Raw genomic sequence first — 25,791 nt, forward strand, 5'->3', positions numbered from 1 at the left:
CAGGCATGCATCAATGCAAGAGCGACGTGCTACTGGGTATTAGAGGTACCGGTGTCTACAGATGTCTGGACCACCACCTCTGAAGGTCTCGTCGTATGGTGGTACAACATGCAATGTGTGGTTTTCATGAGCCATTAAAAGGGCGAAAATTATGTTTATGTTGATCTCTATTCCAATTTTCTATACAGGTTCCGGAGCTCTTGGAACCGAAATAATACAAAACTTTTTTTGATGTGTGTACATTCGTGATCAACTTGCACCGAAAGAGATCTTATTCATATCAAGAAAGTTAGAAAATTATTTTAAACTCCTTAGTTTACGCACTTGATGGTTTGCTCCAAAAGTCAAAGACGCCACAAACTAAAAAAAACATTTATTCACACACAGACCCTCTCCTTGCCTGAATAGAGCACAGTTCTGGAAAGTTAGAGGAATTTGTGACTAACTTCACGACTAGTCCTCTTATGAACAGGCGAATGGAATTGTGAAACTTGAAGAGTGTCCTGGCTGGGCGACAATGGCTTAGGTGTTGGTGCCATCTAAAGTTCGATGACATCGCTCGTCGCATGTAGTGACAAACGGTAGTAGTGCTGCATTTGTAGAGCGTTGGCAAATAACAGGCATGCTGATTTTATCCTTCCGAGTAACTGTTATCATTTTATCGCTGTACAGAATTTTTACAGTATTTTCATTACATTGAAGTGGGAACATGGGGTATCAGCACTTCCATGTCAGTCATACAGTGAACTGACTTCTCTGTTGCATCAACGCGCTTCGTTCAGGATGTAGGCTATGGTGGCGATGAGATAACATGGACTGATAGGTACAGTTTTGCCAACAATTTATTTATTTTGCACAGATGAGCAAATGAACAAGTGGACCGATCCAATGGGTGTACGCTCCTTGGTGAGGGGCACATCGGCTGATTGCGTGAGCGTGGAAGAAGAATGGATGCATATCGAGAACGAAACGAAGCTCCTTCACGATCGTGGTTTTCGTGGACGAGACTAAGCGAAAGTGGAAACTACCGGAGAGGAACTAACAAACTTCCATACATATCTGTGAGGAGTTCGCGTTAAGCTCAAACCACATGGTCCACGGACTGAGTTACAGACGCTCGAAAACTGAATCTGTACTGTACAGCAGCTCAGTTCTCACTGCTGTTGCGTATAGCTGACCCGCGCCCGTGCCTATCGGAAGGTTTACTTGCTGATGGATATCTGACACTGTTAACTTGGGCCGACTGTGAGCGGCTGTGGTCCATTCACACATTTTTGCGCCACGGCTGCTGCACAGATAACCACTTGGAGATCAGCAATCGGAAGCTGCCAAAAAAGTGCACGCTTAGAGATTGTGTGATAAATGTTTGGGTTTCCCATGTTTGGTTGTAACTTCAGCAGGAGTGTGATGACGACAGGCCAATCAGTGGCGATTTGGCAGTGGCATATGACATCAGTTTGCAGGTGCACAGTGGTGTGGCCTCGTGCAGCTGGCTAGTGACACTTGCAGCAGGCAGTGCTGGCTTTGAATTGTCCATAGTAACAAGTGGCTGGCTGCAAGGCTGTAAGTCACATGGAAAGATCTTATCTCAAAAGAACACTGATGATCAAAGTGAAATGAAATAAAATGTTCACGACTTGCACTTGCCAATTCGGCACAGCAGAGGCACAGAGATCATGCGAAGTTTCTGTATTAGCAGGAAGTTTGTCTACTCTTCTGAGTATGATGGCATCACATAAATGCAGTTCCAGGAACTTCAATGGACAAGCCTGGCGGCGCGGTGGTTGATGTCGAAGTTTGATGGGAATAAACATGGAAATCTGGTGCGGAAATTAATTGGACCTCAACACCCAATGTGGCAGAGGCACAGGGAAGCAAACCTGAGTCCAGAAGCTGTAACAGACAAGCAGCCAGTTACATAGGAGATGGTTTCCAATGCTCGACTGGAGACAAAGTGCTTATGAAATGGCTCCCTGGACACAGGGTATCTACAGCAGGCTAAGACTGGGACGTTGTTATGATGCAGTGCAGGCATTTGAAATGGACATGGTGCCAGAGTGCATGATGTAGTCTGCTGGTGGCTGTGGTCAGTGTGGCCAGGGAGCCTGTGGTGAAAGCTGGCTCGGCAGCTGTGCCGGCTGGCTGGGCTAGGTGGGGTTGGGCTGTGGCGCACATGGCAGCACGGCGACAGCTGGCAGCAAGTGTGCATCATTGGCAGCCATGGGCGAGGGCTCTATCTCAATGATGGAGGAAGCATCGTCCATTAACTGGTCTTCCACTGGGTGGAAGAAGTGAATGACAAGAGGAGTGATCGAGATATAAGCCAGCTTGACTCAGTCGTTTGACACTTTGGTTTACTTGCCACTGCACTCAATGTCGAGTATTCTCTCACCATAGGCAATGACACAGTGTGGCTCCAAGCAAAGCCAGTCAAAGAGGTGGCTGTACTGCATTAGTATACATCTTAATGTGTGTACAGCACTGTAGGTCAAGTTGTATCGACACTTTATCAGTGTCATGCCACACTGATGCATGTGGTCAGAAGCAGACCAGTTGTGTACACAGACGTTGTGCCAGTGGAGGGACCAATGTATTGCAGGGTGGTGGCACCTCCATAAAAATCACCAGGCATGGTGAACGATTGCCCATACACAAGGTTGTTAGGAGAAGCACCGATCTCTTTTTTCAGTGTTACTTGCAGACCGAGTAGTACCAGTGGGAGTGCTTCCATCCAGGCAGCATAGAGGCAAGATAGGGAGGCCTTCGGTATTCAATGGAGCTGCTTCACCATGTCTTTAGATTCCGTGCGGTAGTTGGTAGTTGTGTGTAACTGGGCATCACACATTCAGGTGACCTGTGTGAACAGTGCACATTCAAATTGGCAGCCGCGATCCGATGCGACGTGGCTGGGCCGGCGAAACGTGCCACCCAGGTGTTGAGGAAGGCTATGGTGGCAGTCTCAGCAGTGAAGTCCACTGTGGGTGTTGCTTCCAGCCAGCGTGTCAAGCGCGCCGCCATTGTCAGCAGATAAAGCTTACCTTGGGACAGAGGGAGCACACCCATGATATCCACATGGACATGCGAAAAATGACGGAAAAGCACCAGTCGAGGCCCCGCGCCCGCGAAATTAATTCGTTTCGTTACGGACACGCGTCCAATATTCTCCCGCGCTTACGCGATCAGGCGACTTTCTCGTCACCGAGGAGTGTACACCTTCCAGGAGCAGTGTTCGAGTAGAATTGTTATGCAAACACAATTATCGCGATGGCTAGTTAATAGACATTGCTATCTGATTTCATTTTTGTCACTTGTTCATTTACTCATTTGTGCTGAGTAAATGTGTCCTTTTAGTCTACTATCTGTGTCTGACAAACATCCTGAGCCAGATCTAGTCACTTGTCCTGTTTCAGGACAAGTCTCTCGGCCTGCGAGATCTCAATAGTCACAGAGGAAGGTAGTTAGACACTTAAATGGGAACCTTAGGGATATCCCTTCCAAGGAGGGGAAGGAATCCAGTGCGCACTCTGTGTGGGTGTCGAGAGGAGTCATTCCAGATGTGGAACGAGTGCTTGTGGTTGCCATGAAGATCACAGGGTGTAGCTAACTGAATGAGGGGCTCATGTCGGTACTAACGATGTGTGTCACTTTGGACCAGAAGCGATTCTCACTGATTTTGGACGGCTTGCTGAAGTGGTAAAAACTGGCAGTCTCGCTTTGAGATGAAGGCAGAGCTCACCAATGTAGCATCGTTGACAGGACCATTTGTAGAGCTTCGGTACAGAGCCAAGTCGAGGGTCTAAAGCAGAGGCTCAGACAGTTCTGAGAACGTGTAGGTTGCAGATTCTTCGATTTGCGAAATAGGGTGGTAGGATATCATGCCTCAGTAAATAAGTCAGGGCCCACTAGACACAGGAAGCGGCTACTGAGGTACTGGACTGTTTTTTAGGTTAGAAAGCCTCGGAAAAACTACGAATAGGGCATCAGCCTAAAAGGGTGCAGGGCAAACACAAAATGAGGGTAGACCTAGTAACAATAAAGTGCTGTAGCCGTAAAGGTCATAGCTTTGTTGGGAAAGGACCAGAGCTCTAAACACTAATAGAAAGCATTGAAGCTCAAATAGTTATACACTCCTGGAAATGGAAAAAGAACACATTGACACCGGTGTGTCAGACCCACCATACTTGCTCCGGACACTGCGAGAGGGCTGTACAAGCAATGATCACACGCACGGCACAGCGGACACACCAGGAACCGCGGTGTTGGCCGTCGAATGGCGCTAGCTGCGCAGCATTTGTGCACCGCCGCCGTCAGTGTCAGCCAGTTTGCCGTGGCATACGGAGCTCCATCGCAGTCTTTAACACTGGTAGCATGCCGCGACAGCGTGGACGTGAACCGTATGTGCAGTTGACGGACTTTGAGCGAGGGCGTATAGTGGGCATGCGGGAGGCCGGGTGGACGTACCGCCGAATTGCTCAACACGTGGGGCGTGAGGTCTCCACAGTACATCGATGTTGTCGCCAGTGGTCGGCGGAAGGTGCACGTGCCCGTCGACCTGGGACCGGACCGCAGCGACGCACGGATGCACGCCAAGACCGTAGGATCCTACGCAGTGCCGTAGGGGACCGCACCGCCACTTCCCAGCAAATTAGGGACACTGTTGCTCCTGGGGTATCGGCGAGGACCATTCGCAACCGTCTCCATAAAGCTGGGCTACGGTCCCGCACACCGTTAGGCCGTCTTCCGCTCACGCCCCAACATCGTGCAGCCCGCCTCCAGTGGTGTCGCGACAGGCGTGAATGGAGGGACGAATGGAGACGTTTCGTCTTCAGCGATGAGAGTCGCTTCTGCCTTGGTGCCAATGATGGTCGTATGCGTGTTTGGCGCCGTGCAGGTGAGCGCCACAATCAGGACTGCATACGACCGAGGCACACAGGGCCAACACCCGGCATCATGGTGTGGGGAGCGATCTCCTACACTGGCCGTACACCACTAGTGATCGTCGAGGGGACACTGAATAGTGCACGGTACATCCAAACCGTCATCGAACCCATCGTTCTACCATTCCTAGACCGGCAAGGGAACTTGCTGTTCCAACAGGACAATGCACGTCCGCATGTATCCCGTGCCACCCAACGTGCTCTAGAAGGTGTAAGTCAACTACCCTGGCCAGCAAGATCTCCGGATCTGTCCCCCATTGAGCATGTTTGGGACTGGATGAAGCGTCGTCTCACGCGGTCTGCACGTCCAGCACGAACGCTGGTCCAACTGAGGCGCCAGGTGGAAATGGCATGGCAAGCCGTTCCACAGGACTACATCCAGCATCTCTACGATCGTCTCCATGGGAGAATAGCAGCCTGCATTGCTGCGAAAGGTGGATATACACTGTACTAGTGCCGACATTGTGCATGCTCTGTTGCCTGTGTCTATGTGCCTGTGGTTCTGTCAGTGTGATCATGTGATGTATCTGACCCCAGGAATGTGTCAATAAAGTTTCCCCTTCCTGGGACAATGAATTCACGGTGTTCTTATTTGAATTTCCAGGAGTGTCGGTACAGGAAGGTGGCTAAACTTGGAGATGCGTTCAGCGAGATTTTTAAAGAGGACCTAGCTGTGTTCAGGACCTACAGATAAAATGCAGTTGGTGATGGAGTGTTTATTGCTGTCGGAAGTAATTCACCATGTAATGAAAGTGATGTAGATAGTTCTTGTCAGTTAGGTTATATATGACAACCAGAATTAATTAATCTGATTCACATAACACAGTTACTGAACAATTCAAAGATAACTTGAGACTCATTCAAATACGAGTGGGTACCCCCAGTCATACAGTTGTAGTTTGTGGTGATTTCAATCTACCCTCGACATGTTGTCTAAAATATATGTTCAAAGACGGTGGTAGGCATAAAACGTCGTCCGAAATCGTACTCAATCCTTTATCAGAAAATCATTTTGATCCGTTAGTTCAGGAGCCCACTCAAAGTGTAAATGGTTATAAGAACATACTTCACAAATAATCCTGAGCAAATAGGAAGCATCATAATGAATACATGGATTACTGACCACATAGTCGTTATTGCCAGGCTAAATACCATAACATCCAAGTCTACCACAAATAAACTCAAAATATAGCTATACTTAAAAAAAATTCGCTTGAGGCCTTCCTAAGAGACAGTCTCCATTCCTTCCAGTCTGAGTATGTAGGTCTAGGCCAACTGTGGTTTAAATACAACGAAATAGTATCAACAGCAATTGAGAGATATATACACAATAAATTAATAAGAGATGGCACTCATCTCCCCATGGTACACAAAACAGGCTAGAACACTGTTGCAAAAGCAACAAAATAGGCACGCCAAATTTGAAGAAATGCAAAATCCCCAAGATTGGCGAAGTTTTACAGAAGCTCGAAATTCAGTGCAATCTTCAAGACGAGATCCTTTTAATAGTTTCCACAACGAAACTCTGCCTAGAAAACTGGTAGAAAATTCAACGAGGTTCTGGTCATATGTTAAGTAGACTGGTGGAAAGACAACAAATACCTTCAGTCCACGTTAGCAATGGTAATGTTTCTGATGACAATGCCACTAAAGCAGAGCTACTAAACGTGGTTTTCAAAACTTCCTTCACCAAAATAGATGAGGTAAATATTCCAGAATTCGAGTGAAGAACAACTGCCAACATGGACAACTTAAACATAGATATCCTCATTGTAGCGAAGCAGCTTAAATCATTTATAAAAGGTGAGGCCTCTGGTCAAGATTGTATACCGGTTAGGCTCCTGTCAGAGCATGCTGATGCGATAGCTCCATACTTAGTAATCATATACAACTAACTGTACATTATTTGAAAGACCTATACCTAAAGACTGGAAAGTTGCGGAGGTCACACCAATACACAAAAAAGGAAATAGTAGTAATCCACTGAATTACTGTCTCATATCACTAACGTCGATTTGCAGTAGGACTTTCGAATATATATAGTGTTCCTACACTATGAATTACCTCTAAAAACGATTTATTGATAAACAAGCAACACATTTTGTAAAATATCGTTCTTGTGAAACACAATTAGCTCTTTGTTGTCATGAAGTAATGAGTACATTGACAGGGGATATCAAATTTATCCCGTATTTTTGGGTTTCCAAAAAGGCTTTTGACACTGTTCTTCACAAGCCACTTCTAATCAAATTGCGTGGCTATAGAGTATCATCTGAGTTGTGCTACTGGGTTCATGATATCCTGTCAGAAAGGTCAGAGTTGCTAGTTACTTACCGAAAGTCAGTAGTATTTAGCGTTCCCCAAGGAAGTATTATAGGTCCCCTGGTGTTCCTGATCTATATAAACGATTTAAGAGACAATCCTAGCACCTCTCTTTGATTTTCTCCAAATGATACTGTCATTTACCGTCTTGTAAAGTCATCAGCTGATTAAAACCACTTACAGAATGATTTAAATAACATATCCGTATGGTGCGAAAAGTGGTAATTGATTCTAAATAACGAAAGGTGTGAAGACACTTGTATGAGCACTAAAAGAATTCCGCTAAATTTCGGTTACATGATAGATCACTCAAATCTTAAAGTCGTCAATTCAGCTAAGTACTTAGGGATTACAACTACGAATAACTTAAATAGGAACAATCACACAGATAATGATGTGGGGAAAATAAATCAAAGACTGCAATTTATTGGCAGAACACTTAGAAAACTCTACTAAAGAGACTGCCTAATCTACACTTGTCCATCCTCATCTGGAGTACTGCTGCACGGTGTTGCATCTGCATCAGATGGGACCGACAGATGATATCCCGAAAGTTCAAAAAAGGGCAGCTCGTTTTGTATTATAGGGGAGAGACTGCCACAGACATGATGCATGAACTGGGGCAGCTATCATTAAAATAATGCGTTTTTCGCTGCAGCAGGATCTCCTCATGAAATTTCAATCACAACTTTCTTTCCGAATCCAAAAAAGTTTTGTTGGCACAGAGAAACCAGACCTTGCATAGCAATATTTAAGGGTTCATATTTCCTGTGCACTGTTCGAGAGTGAAAGAGGAAAGAAACAGCTTGAAGGTGGATTGACAAACTCTCTGCCAGGCACTTAACTGTGAATTGCAGTGTAATCACATAGAAGTAGATGTACCAGTTTATAAATGGAGAACATTTTTCCATGTTTTACATATTTAATACGATTTCTGGGTTTTGTATTTCATTCAAAACTGCAAACATTGTCTAAGAGATTGAAAGCTAAGATCCCTGAAGTTAGTACACATTTTGAAGATCCTCAACCATAGACTAGGACATCAGACAGTAGTACAAGGTTCGCTTTTATAAATGTTTTATGTGATCACCCATATATTCGTATGTGTTATGTGTCCATCTGTGAGATCTACGTGTACGAAGAATATTAGCGTCTTTCACCATGTAGGGATTACCTTAGCCATAGATGCCTACGGGATGACTCCCATACCATCCTCTCTGTTGAGGCAGAGGAGTCACCACTCATCGATTCAATGCAGTGTATTTTGTTACATTACCACATCACAAGTTCATGGCTGTTTAAACATTGCAAACCATTACTCGTCCTAATATGTAAGAAATGTTTACATTTTTACTGTGATAATGATGCCATTTGGACCCTCACAGAGCAGGATGTAGTGTCATTTGTTGTAGGTTGATACCGGTCCCTGCATGCAGTTACCATCAATTGCCCTACTGATTATCGAAGACACCAACAATATTTGGAAAATATTGGGACAAAGGTGAAACTGAGCTAATGAGTAAGTTTCTAGTGTGACGTTACATGAAATTTTAAGTCAATGATATTTACATATAGGCCTAGCAAGACCATCGTATGTGTGGTATTTGTGGCTCTTCATTATCGCATTTTAATGTATGGTATTTACTTTCAGAAAAAGGCAGAGAATTTAGTGGGTGACATTTTTCCTGGCTTGTTGTGAAGTAGATATGAGTGTTAATATGTTGAAATGATGACACTATCAGTCACGTTTTCAAGTCATCAGCCAGTCACACCTTCCTGAAATTTTACAGTAGCCTTCGCTTGTTAATCACTTCAGGTTTCTAGCAGGCTTTGGAACAGACAACTTGTTCCCAATTGCACATTGCGAGTGATAGTGCGTCACTGTGAATCGGTAAGCAAGCTAAAAATGGTAGGTGTTAGAGCGATTTTAATTGAATTTGTATGTTATACCTTTATTTCTGATTTGTTTTACTTGTTTAGGCCGAATTTGTATCAGACCTCTTAGCACAGGAGCTGATTACTTTAATGTTGTGTACTTTAAATCCACAAATACACTCACCGATAAATTGCCCATAAGTGTGCGCAGTTTCATGGGTAATATTCATATATATGTTCAGTAAAACACGCAGATGGACTTGCGCTCAACCAAAAGAGAATAGTTGATCATGCACTGAATAGACATGTACTCAGTAGAACAGTTCATAATGGGAGGGAACCTCAATGGTATACAGTCACTGTAACGAAACTTCTAAAGAAACAGAGATTACTGTAAAACATGGTGTAGGGCTACAGATAGTGAAATGCTGAATGAAATGCGTTCGGCTTTAAAGAGAGCAGTTCATGATGACTTCAATGACTAAAGTAGCAGAATATTGTCAGGTATGCTTCACATAACCCAAAGAAATTCTGATCTTACGTAAAGAATGTTAATGGCACCAAAGTTAATGTGCAGACCCTAGCAAATGAGACAGGAACTGAAATTGAGCGTAGGAAAGCAAAAGCTGAAATACTTAACTCTGTTTTAAAATGATCCTTTACAAACGAAAAGCCAGGAGAGTTGCCCCAATTTAATCCTTGTATCACTGAGTATATGAATGAAATAAGTATTAGTGTCAGTGGTGTTGAAAAACAGCTGAAATCGTTAAAACTGCACAAGCTCCAGAATTCAATGTATACCCTGTCAGATTTTATACTGAATTTGCAGCTGAGTTAGATCCTCTTCTAATCATAATCTATCGTAAATCTCTCGAACAAAAAATCGTGCCCAGTTCTTGGAAAAAAGCATACCTGTCTACAATAAGAGTAGTAGAAATGATCCGCAAAACTACTGTCCAATATCCATGATATGCGTTTGGTGTAGAATCTTAGAACATATTCTGAGCACAAACATACTGAGGTATCTTTAAGAGAATGACCCACTCAGTGCCAACCAGCATGGGTTTTGAAAACATCCATCATGCGAAACCCAACTCGCACTTTTCTCACATGACATACTGAAAGCTTTGGATGAAGGCAATCAGGTAGTGACCGTATTTCTTGATTTCCAAAAGAATTTGATTTAATACCACACCTACGTTTGTTGTCAAAAGTACGCTCATATGAGGCATCAAGTGAAATTTGTGACTGGATTGGGAACGTTTTGGTAGGGTGGACACAGCCAGTTATCTTGAATGGAAAGTAATCATCAGATATAGAAGTAACTTTGCGTTTGCCCCAGGGAAGCATGCTGGGACCCTTGCTGTTCATATTGTATATTAATGACCGAGCTGACAGTATTAAGAATAAAACCAGGCTTCTTGCAAATGATGCCATTATCTGTAATGAAGTACTATACGAAAGAAGCTGCATAAATATTCAGTCAGACCTTGATAAAATCCCAAAGTCGTGCAGAGACTGGCAACTTGCTTTAACTGTTGAGAAATGTAAAATATTTTGCCCATCACGAAACAAAAATACATAGTATCCTATGACTACAATATCAATGATCCACAGTTCGAATCTGCCAACTCATACAAATGTCTGGGTGCAACATTTTGTAAGGATATCAAATAGAAAGATCATATAGGCTCACTTGTGGGTCAACCAGGTATTAGACTTCGGTTTATTGTTAGAATACTGGGGAAGTGCAATCAATCTGCAAAGGAGAATGCTTACAAATCACTCATGTGTACTGGTTCTAGAATATTGCTCAAGTATGTGGGACCCATACTAGATAGGACTAACAGGAATATTGAACATATACAGAGAAGGGCAGTATAATTAGTGAAAGGTTTGTTTAATCCATGGGAGAGTGTCACAGATATACTGGAGGAACTGAAATGGAAAACTCTTAAAGACAGATGTAAACTGTCCCAAGAAAGCCTATTAACAAAGTTTCAAGAACCAGCTTTAAATGATTGCACTAGGAATGTACTACTACAATGCCCTAAGTATCACTATCATAGGGAACATGAGGATAAGATTAGAATAATTACAGCAAGCACAGAGGCATTCAAACAATCATTCTTCCCATGATCCATAGGTGAATGGAACAGTATAAACCCTAATAAGTGTTACAATGGGACATTCACTCTGCCATGCACTTCACAGTGGTTTCCTGAGTACAGATGTTGATGTAGATGTAGATTCATAATAATAATGAATATTACATCTTTGAGCTATCAGCCAAACAGCCAGTGAGATCAGAAGCCAGTCCTCACATAATGACTTGTCTACACAAATGCCTGTGCATTCAATGTATGACCCCAATTCTCATGCATATACACAACACAGTTTCAGTCTTCAATGGCAATTAGCTACCTTCTTGTAAAGCATATTTCAGTATAACTGAGTGAAATGAATTGATTTATTCATCAGTAATCAACTGTTGTGGTGCATAAGGCATTCTCAGAGCACCCATGGTTATGCAAATGGATAACAAGTATAAATATTATTATGTAGATATTGCTTATCTCATGCTCATCACACAATTAATCTTGTTACACAGATTATATTGACCACAAACTAGCTTGTGTGCCATAAGTCAGAATTTAGTACATTAAAATCACATTCATAATGAAAGATAATCTTTTTTCATTATGTTTATTTTCATTTGTGTTATAGAACGCTTTTTCTTTAAAACATATCTCTACCACTAATTCAATTTTATTTGGTGTAATGACTTTGTGTCATGTGGTGGATTGTTGAAAAATATTTTGCCAGCATGTAAAAATTATTTTGGACATTACTTAAATGATCCCCAGAATGTACAGTAAGTTTATGTTTCTGGTTTCATATCACTGCATATCCAGTCTACATTCATAACTGTGAACATTCTGATTGGTATACATAAGTACTTTGAGTTGTACAAACTAGGGACTGGAAATATTTTGTACTCAATAAAGTACTGTCTGCAAGAAGTTAGACTCCTCAAACCAAAAATACATCTAATGGCTATGTTCTGCCCAGGAAACCCTCTTTTGCTGCAGCAGTGGTTCTCCGAAGAAGTTTCCCATAATGCAAGTGTGTATGAAAAAAGGCATAGTACACCATTACCACAATCTCTTTACTAACACAGTTTCCTAATGAGTTGTAAAACTCTCACCAACTTACTGCAGAGATTTTCTGTGTGGATATTCCATGATAATTTGCTATTGAGGTATATGCCTATCAATTTTACAAAATGCTTGAGTTCATTTTGTCCATTATTAATATCTCTAAAGGAAAAGAGGATGTGTTCAGTTTTATTTTTATTTTCATGTAACTACCAAGCTGTTTTTTCCATCATGGAGTTGTTCATTTGTTCGGCAACATTCGTGTCATTATGTGATGTGATAAAAGTTGTGTCATCAGCATACATAACGAATTTACATGATAATAGGTTGGGCAGGTCATTTGCATAAATTAAGAAAGGTTCCAGTGCAGATCTGTGTGGGACTCTGTATTTTACCATGGGAAGGGCAGGTTTATATTTGAATTTACTGCAACAACTTGGTTTCGTTTATCGAATATGATTTCAGTAGATCTATGTCATCTCAGTTATTCCATCTCTTACAGTTTCTTAAATAAAATGATAGGTGAGGCAGTATCACATACGTTGGTTAGAAGTAATGGAATGGTAGAGGGGGGGCTATCTGTTTTCAAAAACCATGTAGTTCTGATAATACAACTTCTTGAGGTGGCTTAATTCTTGATAGCCCAGTTCAGAATCTAACTGGGCTTTGTTAAGAAGGCTGTAACAGTCAAAAGAAGTTATTTAATTGGTCTTTCTTTCAAGTTTAAGTAATTTTCGATATTATTGGTACTATTGCTGTAGATCTGTAGTTTTGGGGTTAATTTCTGTCTCCTTTTTTGTATGTAGGCAAGGCAGTAGAGAATTGTTCCTCCCTAAAGATCCTCTTGCTAAGGTAAGACAGTGGAATGCTTATAGTATCTATTATTTTCTTTATCATAAAACTGGAAAAACCATGTATATCTTCAGTTCAGGGATTGCTGAATCATCTGACTACATCCAGTATATCATTAGGTTAGATAGTTATCCACACACATTTTAGCAAGTCTATTGTCAGCTCCATTCCCTGTGAACTTGGAAGTCAATCCTCATTGTAATCTCAATTATGTTCCTCTGTCATAGATAGCTTCCCAGAATTTATGAAATTGTTATTTAGCTCTTCTGCACTTAGAGGAAAAGGTAAATTTCATACAGTAGGCCCTGTTTCTGCTTTAACTATTTTCCAAGTTGCTTTGCCTTTGTTACTGGACTGAGAAATTTAGTTACAAAATGTTTTTTCCTTTGTAGATACTATGTCATTTCTGTAAAGCTTTTTCAGTTTGGCATATGAATGTCTACATGCATTGATTCATTCTCCATGACAGTTGTACACCAATTGTTGCTCAAAAATCTTTTTGTGAGATTTGTTACCTTTGGTGGATTTAAGTTTCACACTGCCCTTGGTTCTAATGATTTACCAGGATCGGTTTTCATCCCTGATAATTTTAGGAATCTTCCCTCATAAACAGATCACATAGGTTTAACAACATTTTAAACAACACCATCTTTGTAAATGTTTGATATAATATTAGCTAGACAGGCATTCTGGTAGACTTATAGTTTATGCAAGAGAAGTCACATGACTTGAATGTATTCAGAAGAAGTCTGCATTTACAATTTTTTCCTCATCACACTGGGTGTTAATGTCATTAAATATTAAGATTTTAAGGCTCTTATACCTCAGTAATAACATTAACAGATTTGCTGCATTTTGGGAAAAAACTGTAGCAGTGTTTTTGGTGGAACAGTACATGCATCTCCAACAATCTTGCTTTCAGGAAATTAATTGTATGATTGAGATAACTTTTGATCAGTAATGATACCCCACCATTTTCCATATTTGATCTAAAATAAATACTTAAAAATTTAAATTCAACTGAAATATACATCTTGTATTTGTGTTCCTCAAGCCACTGCCCATTAAGGCACAGTACATCACACTGCAACTCTTCTAAAAATAGTTCAGGTTCATTAAATTAGTTTCTCACTGACTGTAACAATACCAGAGAAGGAAAGTTGCCACTAACCATATAGTGTAGATGCTGAGTCACGATAGGCACAATAAAAAGATTATTGTGCCTATCGTGACTCAGCATTTCCACTATATGGTGAATGGCAACTTCCTTCTCTGGTATTCTTACATTCCATCCTGAATTTTCCGTTGTTTGATTTCTCACTGACTGTATATTTATATAGAAGAAGGAAAGATATTTCTGTCTTTAGCTTTTAATTGTTGCACAGATTTATCATTATATCTCTGTTTAGTTAAAGGTGTCAATTATAATTTATTAGACCAAGAATTGTAATTATGAGGCATGTTTATAACTGCAATTTTCCACGGAGGATGGTTTTCACCAATTTTAGCTTGTTGCATACAGTTTTCCAACAGCTTTGCATAATGCTTATCTACCAGAGTAATTAAAGTGGTGGCTATATTTTATACAATGGTCCATTTTAAAAGTGCTTATATTTATTAGCGTCACATTATTGAAATAATCAGAGATTCTTTTGTATCTAATATTAGTTTTTGACATTTCTTTGTTCACATGTGAAGTTCCGATCAAGTCATGTCGATATGGTATGTTCACTGTTATAGCATTTGCTTGTATGAGGCTCACTAGTGTTCTCTTGACAGCAAAGGTTGCTCCAGATGCTTGATTTTTTGCTTAGAGTCTCCAGGCTGCGTCTTCCCGTTTACTTCAGATGAGGTTGAGTCAATCAGTGCTGAACTTAGCGACATGTGGCTTAGCGACATAAGCAAAAGAAAAGGTCTCTGAGGGTGGAGAGTCGAATAACAAATCTTGAGGTTGGAACCATCACTGCTTCAGAAAGGAAGCTTGATAGTTAACAGTCTGTGCTCTCACCCAATTCCATTGACAGCCCCAAAAGGGTGTAGGCATCGATCAAAGTATAATCCGCCCATGTGTTCTTTCCTCCCACATCTACCAAACCAATTTCCAAGAAGTTGCACGATTCTGCACACAGACAACTCAGTACATAAACGGAAATGTCACATAAGAATATTTCCATGGGCTCATCGTTTGATGATCATCTTCACTTGTGGACCAGAACGACGATTTCTGCACAGGCCTGTTTACAGGCCGGCATATTGTATTGACTTTTACGTGTCAAGAAAGTCTACAAGAAGACAGATTTGAAAACTAGTTTTGAAGAGCTCCAATTCTCGGATAGGATTCAGGTACATGAAAAGACTTCAGAGACGCCATTTCTAATAACACAAGCCCTGACTGTACCATTTTACTGGCAAGGTCTTTCATAGGAGATGTTTCTAAGGTGCCAGTTCTGCTAAGGGTAGGTCACTGGATTTGGGACTGCAGCGTTCGATCATGTGCTCTTTTACTCTAGCGAATGTAACATAGTCGATTTTAGGGACTTACTTCCTGCATTTCTTCAAATCGGATCCCGACTTGTCAGCAAACTACCTTCTCAAAGCGGCACTGTTAGCTGAAGTTACCAATCGATATGACGCTGTTCTGTGGAACTTCCCAGAGGTTACAGAGGCTAGGATTTTCTGAGACGATTTGCAAGTATGAACATGACACTAACCTCTGGTGTCAGCTCATCCACGCAGATTCACACTGGAAAAATTTGCTGTGGTAGAAGACGACATCGACAGACAAATGGGTGAAGGCATTTCGTCTCTTACTGTCAACCAGCAGTCATCGCCTATAATCTATTTTAGAAAAAGGACAGGAACTGGTGCATGTGTGGGAATTATAGAGTCCTTAACTCTAGCACTATTTCCGACAAATATCCATTTCCTCGGTTGACAGCCTACAACAACGCCATAGCTGGGGCAAAACCACTCTGTTTGGATTGTTACATTTCAACTTTATGCCCTATGCCTTTTGGGCTGAAAAACGCTACTCAGTATTACCAGTTGCCAATAGGTCTGTCTTTTTTATTCTGTTACATGCATGATATTCTCGTTTTCTTGACTACCTCTGAACAACAGGATGCAGATCTATGAACGCTATTCCAGAGACTTGCGGATTTTGGCGTGGTGGTCAACAAAGACAAATGTATTTTCAGCAAAGACAGTGTGAAATATCTGGATTTCACCATTTTGGGAGAAGGTCTGTTTCCAACTCCTGACAACATGCAGATTATTCTTGAATTTCTTCAAGGAATTACGATGATTTTTTAGGAACAGTAAATTTTTCCGACGCCACCGACCACTAGCGGCTGTAAAACAGATACCGTTGACAGTACTTCTCAGAGACAATCTCACCTCAGGAAACAAAAAGGTACCTTGGACTGATTGATCGTTAGAGGTCTTCAGCGAAGTGAAAGACACCATGGCAAATACAGTACTGTTACGTCATCCTGTTCACAATGCCAAACTCTCAATTGTGGTCGATGCAACTCATGAGGCAGCTGTCGCGGTTTTACGGCAGAGTCCACAGTCATTGGCAGCCTTTATCACTTTTTTTGTACCTCACAGATGCACAGCGTAGTTGGAGCGCCACCGACCAGAATTGCTTGCCATACATGCGGCAGTACAATTCTTTCAAGAGTCCTTAGAGAGTAACTGTTTTACCATAACATTGACCATGCACCACTTATGATAAGTTGAGGCACTTTAGTGGTAAGGACAATGTAGTCGCTGATTATTCATCGTATGGTTGCGCCAGTGTGAAAGGGATGTGTTGTGAAAGGATAGCGCAGAACCAATAAGACGACACTGAGTTATCACATTTATTAGCAGGTCAGTCGCACAGTCTGTAGATGATTCAAACAAAGGTGGGGGAATTGGAAGTTATTTTGTGGTGCGACATATCACAGAAAAGGCACTGTCCGTACACTCTGTAGAGGAACAGACGAGATGTTTTTGCGCCTTCCATAACCTCGCACATACTGGTATTAGAATTACCGCTAAATTACTGGAAATTGGAAATTTGTGGTAAGGTCTTATGGGACCAAACTGCTGAGGTCATCAGTCCCTAAGCTTACGCGCTACTTAATCCAACTTAGGCTAAGGACAACACACACACCCATGTCCGAGGGAGGACTCGAACCTCCGTGGGGGGGGGGGGGGGGGGGGGGGAGCCCCATGAACCGGTTTATACATTTACACATCGATCTGGTGGGGTCGCTTCCAGATTTGGATAATTGCAGCTACTTGCTGATAGCAGTGGATCGGCTTTCTTGCTGGCTGGAGGCATTTCCTACATCCAACGTTTCGGCCGAAATTGTAGATACAGCGCTCATTACAGGCTGATTTTCCATTTATGGAGTGCCTCACGTCTTCAAGTCCGATCGAGGAAGACAATTTGAGGCGTTTTTGTTCCAAGAACTTCTCCAAATGTGCAGATGTCGACACATTAGAACGACTAGCTAACATCCTACAAGCAATGATTTAGTTGAAATATTTCACCAAGCACACAAAACCGCATTAATGGCGCATGAAACAAAATGGAATGAGGCTTTGCCTCTCGTGTTGTAAGCCCTCCGTTCGGCAATAAAGGAGAACCTAGAATGTTCGCCAGCAGAACTACATTTCAGTGAACAAGTACAGCTTCCTGCACATTTCTCACCGACAAACCAGCGGTGATTCCATTGGACGAGTATGTGTCAGATTTCTGTGAAAGTATCAAAACAGCGAATGGCTCGTGTCACCATCGACTCACCACAACATCATGGCAACAAAGCAATATTTGTTCATAAGGCCTTGGCCACTTCGAGCCACATTTGACTGCGGTATTGTACTGTTTGTCCTCCTTTTCGACAGCCTTATTCAGGGCTTTCCCAAATGTTACGAATGTTATCCAACGACTTAATGATTAACTGAATGGAAAACAGGAGACGGCTACCATAGAGACTCTTAAGCCCATTTACATCGACACAGCTGAAATCGAACCATCGAACACGGCCGCTACGGCTCGCCCCCAGCACGTGGCACCCAGACCTAGCGCTGCAATTGTCACCAATTGTTCTGCACAAATCTGTTTCCCATATGTATCTGCACAACTGCGACGCTTCCACTCGATTTTTCGTCTGGTATATTATTTTCCGACACTGCAGAGCATCTAAAATGTCTTTATTCGTCACAGGAGTCCTTCAGAATCCCGTTACACACTATTTTTTTTACACTTAACACATTTTATATCAAGTAACACACTACTTTTTCCTCAGTGTGAAAAAGACTATACTTCTCTACCCAACGCCATCTTATAACAACAATAGTATGTGCGCTGACGACCAAGTTTTTTGTTACAGCAACATGGCCAAAACCATTTTAAAAAATCTATAGATTTGTTTACCCTAAACCAAAAAATTCCAGACTGTCGTAGCAATACATCTGGTTTTTGGGATATATTTGAATGATAGATTTAAGATACGAAAAAACGTTTTTAGATGCCTGTAGTGTAGTGCAGCTATGAGGAACAGTTTGAAAGAATAAGGAATGAAACCAAAATCATAACAAACCGCCTGAAAATCTGTTTTGCTAGTAGATTTGGATCATTAACGAGCAAAACTCACTTTTCAGAGGTAAATGTGTGCACCTTCCATTTTGAGTCCATTATGAAAATGTTGAAGATTTTACAGATCGGTAACAAAGCATTACATCATAAAACTGTTGGATATGATAAAATAAAATGCCCAGACAAATTTAGTGTTTCAGTGTACTTAAGAGAAATTTTCGATATTCAAAAGTGATTACAAGATCTTATTGAAGCGCATGAAAGTCTGTGTTACAAGCTAATGAATAAATTGCAACACTCAAACTCTGGTATGATAAATAAAGAGCTTATTCGAAACCATCATACTGAAGGGTTTCTTAAATAAATTGCACAGAGAACATGGGATAAAGTTCGAAAAATACAGTCTATTTAAAAAGAAAAAATGATGGGCTCACCAACATTTTCACCATCATTAAAATCACTTTCCAGGTAACTGCCAATTTCTGCACTGTCTTTTTCTGGAAAACAAATATAGATAGTCAAAATCTCTCACTTCTGTACAAAAATCTCACAGTGAAATTCATGTCAACTATAACTTTTATGGATACTGATTCTTCATCTAAAATAACGTCGCTCATTTCTGATAACTGGCTACTGGAAAATCACAAAAAAACGTAATGTGTCTCTTTGTCATACCATCAGAAATCTGTGAAATTTAGGTCTGTTAGAGTTTTCGTATGAGTCTTGCTCCATATTTCTGAAACACATTTCCCTTTCAGTAAAAGTTATTCCAGTTTTGTTTTACATGGCAGTAGACTGCAGGTTTCAAAATTAGATACATCCATATTTTTAGCTGTGGGAGAATTTTCACTTTTAATTTTATATATTTGTGTAAAAATTTTTCATTTAATCGAATCGACACCACATTTTTTTTCTTTGCATAATCTGCACTTTAATTCTAAGACATTCAATACCGTCTCAGTGTCAGAAGTACATCTGCCAAACCTGAGAAAAACTTTCAGTAGAGTGTAGCATTTTTCACCGTTGTGAATGGACTCCGCCCCCCCTCCCCCATGTGGTAGAATGCACGATTGTAATCACAGCCAATCATAGCACGAAAATCAGGTAAAGATTTTGCTAGAGCAATCTGACTGCTTCACGCAGAAACGAAATGTGAATGTAATCAATGGAATTATCAATGCCGGCATCCATACAAATCTTTAAGGAACTTTTTACAAATTCCATATTGCCAAATATTATAACTAAACTACCAGTATTGAATACTGAGTAGATATTCGACCTTGGTAACCAATTTGACAAACATGGTAAACAATTGTTTTATCTGCTTCACCATGTTCTTGACAACTTAGTACCTCATTAACTGTATGATAAACAGTACCATACCCAGACCAGTATTTATAGCACATGTTGTGATTAATATGGATGGTTTTGTTCATAATAATTTGCGCCACATCCTGTTGTGACCAACTATTAATTAAAAATACTATCAGAGCTTCTTCAAATTTTATATTTTTCAATTCTCTTTCGAAATCTGAAGGCCATCTGACTGCTTTCGTGAAATGTGAATCGGTGGACAAAGTGAAACAAGTAAATAGCAGTTCTCAACTTAGGGAGGTACAAGTGCTGGAACGTTCTTTTCGTTTTCAGAATTGTAGGTGACATTAAAAAGTCTGTAAATAAACATTATCGTAGTAAAACGACATAATCCACTCACATTTTTAATATCAAATGTATTGTGATAATACCATCTGCTTTTTTTTCTATTTTTGCATACTGTAGCTGATATGAAACCCGAAGGAACTGAGACGTTTATGAGTGTTACTGCCCACATAGCTGAATTCATGATCTGCTCTAATGATTTTGTATGGTTTTGGCTGTAAAACGATGGGCTCTGGTAGTACAGGACATTAACCCACAATACAGGCAATTCTGCTGTGATCTGTGTTCGTGACTGGCCTCAAAAATTGATAACAAAGTTTCATAGAATGAAAGAACGATATAAATGGGCAAGAGAGTGTGTCCTTCAGTCACAGCTGTTTTCATTCATTATTTACTTCGTGAGTTACATGACGGATCTGACGACTTGAGAAATTATTTATGAGTGGACATGACGGTATACTGGTATCTATTAATGTTCGTAGCTCCTCACATAAAATGGCAAAATACTTGCATGATAAACAGCTAAAAGTGACATTGTGATTACTGGCAACAGGAAGAAGTTAGAAAGATTTAAAATTTTCGATGCACTGTCCAAAAAGCATGGTTGCAATAATACATGGTACATGTGAAGCTAACTACATTATCCTGAAGAAGTATCTCAGTTATGCAGTATATCAATTTTGACAAGACACAGATAATTTTTTCACATTTTTAGATTTTTTTAAAGTCCATATACATATTCTAATAAACTGTAAGGGTGGGCAATGATGTACAGAATCTTTTACTTTGCTTATCAGTATGTAGAACTCTTCAATTCTCTTTCTGAAATCTACCAGCAACTTGTTATAAGCTTTTGCACCAGCATATAAAACTCCATTCCAGATAGGGATTTATAGTCTACTTAAATGTTTTACTTTTAACTTTGGGGTAGCAAATACACAGTTTACCTTTAATTCATTCTTCTTAGGAACCCCATATTCCATTAGAAAGTAAATGTATTAACACACAAGTATAAGAATCCCTAAGTCTCTGAAGACACAGTTGTAACATGTTCCTTTATCAACTTACAATATTCTGACTACTGCTCCGTAGAATAACTACTTTCAATTTTGTTTTATCTACACTATCACAAAAGTTATGACATACGACTGTACTGGGTGAAACTATGCCAACAGTCACTTCTGCACATTAGCATTATGAGAAAAGTTTCTGAGCACAAACCAAGGAGAACCAATAATTTTGTTGAATGTGCAATGATTTTTTTTTTAAATTTCAGTTTCTTTGTGTGCTATAGTATTGGCTCCTCTTATTTCATCTGTTAAAGAATAATAAACAACTACCTTGTTACCTTGATTATTTTAGTTGAGTCCAGCAGTAATGTATAAGAAATACATGTCCGTAATCCACCTAAGTGTACAATCAATAAGAAACTAACTCCTAAAGGTGGAAAAAATCATTAGAAAAAATACAGTATGAAATACTGTGTCTCAGTAACACTGCCTTAAGGAAGGCAAATGTAACTTATACATTCCTGCTGGCTACTAAAATATCACAGGTATTTTTGGTTGCAATTACTCATCACATAGTGTTAGTGCAAAGAAATCCTAATCCATGCTAAACTGGGGTGCAATTAATAAATACTTTTTACTGGTATTTTCTTGCATTGGTCTCCTTGATGGTGAATCTTTTCATTGTGCATCTCAGGTTTGGTTTCATGTAGATACAGTGTATTAATCGGTTCTTGTAAAGCTTCTAATAAAAGCAATAACCACAATTTAGTTAATAACTTCCATTTAGTCAGTAGTAGAATAACAAAACTTTACACAATAAATGTTCATAGCGTGTAGGCTTTCACGGCCGGCGTCTTCAGTAATTAAAACTTCCGGGCTAAGAGGCCGTGGTCCAATAGTAGAAATACTTCTCCCTGACGTTTCGTTGCCAGCTGCGGGCAACATCATCTGGGGTTGCCCGCAGCTGGCAACGAAACGTCAGGGAGAAGTATTTCTACTATTGGACCACGGCCTCTTAGCCCGGAAGTTTTAATTACTGACAATAAATATTGTTATTACACTATACTTTAATCACAACAGTACTTTACATCCATGTCTGCTCATTAGCAAATCCAAATGGCCTCTTTCATATCAAGTCGACATGTCTCACAATGGGGGAATGACCACCATGTTGTCTAAACGATTACATTTTGACATCCTCACACAGGTGATCAAAAAAACCACAACATTTATCATAAAAATGTATCAGATGTTGATGCTTTTCATGAAATATTTCAGCATTTATCTTTTCATTATTTAATGTAGAAACATAATTTTATAATGTATGCATATAAGTACAAGGAATTTGAACTCAGAACTTGTTCCAAAATTCTCTAGACAAATTTACATTTTAAAGCACGGAAGAGGTTTTTGAAGTGTTTTGTATTACTGTAATGATACAAAAATCCAGAAGGAATAATGGTGTTAACAAATTTATAACTGAAGTGTCTTCTCGAATTCAGAAATACAACACAATTGAATTGTACCTTGTCACAATAGTAACTCAGATGAGCAAGTTTGACAAAATATAAAATATATTTTGTAATAAGTAAGGTGACTGATTATGAATTTCATGAATTTACATTCCATTTTCATGCTGTAGTGATTCAAATGGTTACTTAAATGTTGGGGTCATTACCATGCTACATTTAATTCTATCGTGATTTAAACTGCTTTGCAATCTGTTGGTTTCAGTTATTGTGTATTTTAAATTATGTTAGTAATTATAGCTTGTACACAAATGTTCCTAACCAGATGAATACGTCCAGTTATCATATCAAGTGAGTATAGGTATCACAAATGGTACGTATCGAAATTTACCAAACAGAAAGGCATCCTAGATAATGTCATTTAAACACATGTGGGTATTAGACTTGCTTGTACATCATTAAGACATCTAATCATCATGACCTACACCTGAGACTGTCTAGTGTTGAAAATAATCACAAACATCAGGCTAAACCCATGACAATGAAACTACTTCATGATATAGACATCACAAATTTCAGATATTATCTGCAGGGTATTCACTGGTATGTGAAGTGTATGAAAATTTCTTACACACTACTAGGAAAACCAAGGGTCCTTGTTCAAAGAAAAACAGTAAACGATGGATAACTAACTTCTTATCTGTATAAAGTTAAATACTAATGAAGACATAGTATGAAATGTTATAGAACAATAGAAAATACAAGCCATTGTATTGGAAACTGAAGTGATGTGACAGAAGAACAATAACAAACACTATAAAATGGGCCAACGGATAATAAAAATGCACTCTGGGAACTCCACAAAAAAATCTGGGAAATACATTGAACATAAAGGTGAGACAGGCAATAATGACCATGAACCAGATTTAGTTACTCCATTGGATGCAGAATTTGAAGCCAGCTACCACATCAATAGCCTGTTTACCCTATACATATTGTAGATGTTATAGCAAAATTCAGTAAGTCAAAAACTGGAGACTATTATGGCGTTTCTAGGCTCCTTGCAAAACAAATTATACAGATAATAAACTGTCCCCTACACTACCTTATAAACTTGATGTTTCAGGAAAGTGCCTATGTCTGATATTAACTATAATTATACCCTTGCATAGCAAAGAAGATGAAAATCAACATAAAATCATAGAACTATCGCTGCAGTTCCAATAATATCTGAGATAATTGAAGTGGTAATGAAAAAGTAACTGAATGAATGTTTCAAGAACCGTCAGCTCTTAAATCAGGCTTTGCATGGATTTCATGAAGGTCAATCCACAATTAAAGCAGTGCAGGATATTGTTTCAAATGCCTTCAAGGAATCTGAACATATCCTTCATTATTTGATTTAACAAGATTCTTTGACAAAAAATTAGGCTTTCTAACTATAATAATAGGAGTGCCTGAGATATCACTGTGAAGGAATTATCCAAATGGGACAGAAATCGGTAGATATTATGTACATGTAGAGGTAAACAAATGATTACAATTTCAGAAAAACTAGACGATTTATTCAAGATAAAGATATTCACAAATTGAGCAAGTCAATAACACTCTGATTCACCCCTGGCCCTCATGCAAGCAGTTATCTAACATGGTATTGATTGAAAGAGTTATTGGATGTCCTTCTGAGGGATATCTTGCCAAATTCTGTCCAACATGCGCGTTAGATAGTCCAAATCCCGAGCTGGTGAGGACCCTGCCCATAATTCTCCAAACATTCTCAATTGGGGAGAGATCCCTCGACCTTTCTGGCCAAGGAAGGGGCCGGCAAGCGTGAAGACAGGCAGTAGAAACTCTTTCCATGTGTGGGTTGGCATTATCTTGCTTAAATGTAAGCCAAGAATAGCTTGGCATTAAGAGCAACAAAATGGGGCATGGAATATCGTCAACACACTGCTGTGGCGTAAGGGTACAGTCGATGACAAGCAAAGGGATCCTGTTATAAAAAGAAATGGCACCTGAGAAGATCACTTCTGGTTGTTGGGCTGTATAGTGGGCAGCAGTAAGGTTGGTACACCACCACCACTGTCTTGGGTGTCTCCAGATGTTTCCAGTCTGAAGACGCTTCAGCCTGGAATCTCATTAACTAGAGTAGAATTGTCTTGAGTTCTGCATTGAGCTGAGCCCTGATGATCTCTTGAATATATATCCAAGTATTATGAAATTGTAGACATTTGTTTATCTGGACATGCATATCGTATCTACCGATTTCCGCCACACTCAACTACTTCATTCATGGTGTGTCATTCTTCTGACTTAAAGTGTTCACTGACTTAAAGTGTACTGCTTTGAATGGTGAAAAACTGGGTAGATCATTAACATAAACAATCAACATCCACTCCTTGTATGCTATGCCTTCTTTACAGCCATGTAAATTATGGTATGACAAGGTGGGTTAATTCTGATGGAGCCAGAGGACTTTTCTTTGACAGAAAAAGTTTAGTCGATGTATGCATGGCCAAAGAGCCAATACTCATTACAAAATGCATTTAATTGAATATGAGATAATAACTGTTCAAAGTCCATATGTATTTCGCACTCTAACACACACCAAGGTCAGTTGTGATGGACATAATGCCAGGTAGAATATTCACTCTTGTAGATCAAGCACTAAGAATTCTTTGAATATTCCTGGTTTGAAATGCCAAAGATACAAAAAAAGATAAAAAACTTTTTTCATCCGGGAATATCTCTCGTTAACATATTACTCAGTGAGCTGAGGCAGTAGAAAACCAGTAAGCTCAGAAAAGCTGTAGAATCCTGGCTGAAAGGAAAAGCTTTCTGAACTGTTGATATATGCGTAAATATAGAAGTAAGTGATCTAGTAATTTAATCACAAGCAAACAGCTTCTACACTCATTA

Source organism: Schistocerca nitens, chromosome 4, assembly GCF_023898315.1.
Source record: "Schistocerca nitens isolate TAMUIC-IGC-003100 chromosome 4, iqSchNite1.1, whole genome shotgun sequence".
NCBI classification, from domain to species: domain Eukaryota; kingdom Metazoa; phylum Arthropoda; class Insecta; order Orthoptera; family Acrididae; genus Schistocerca; species Schistocerca nitens.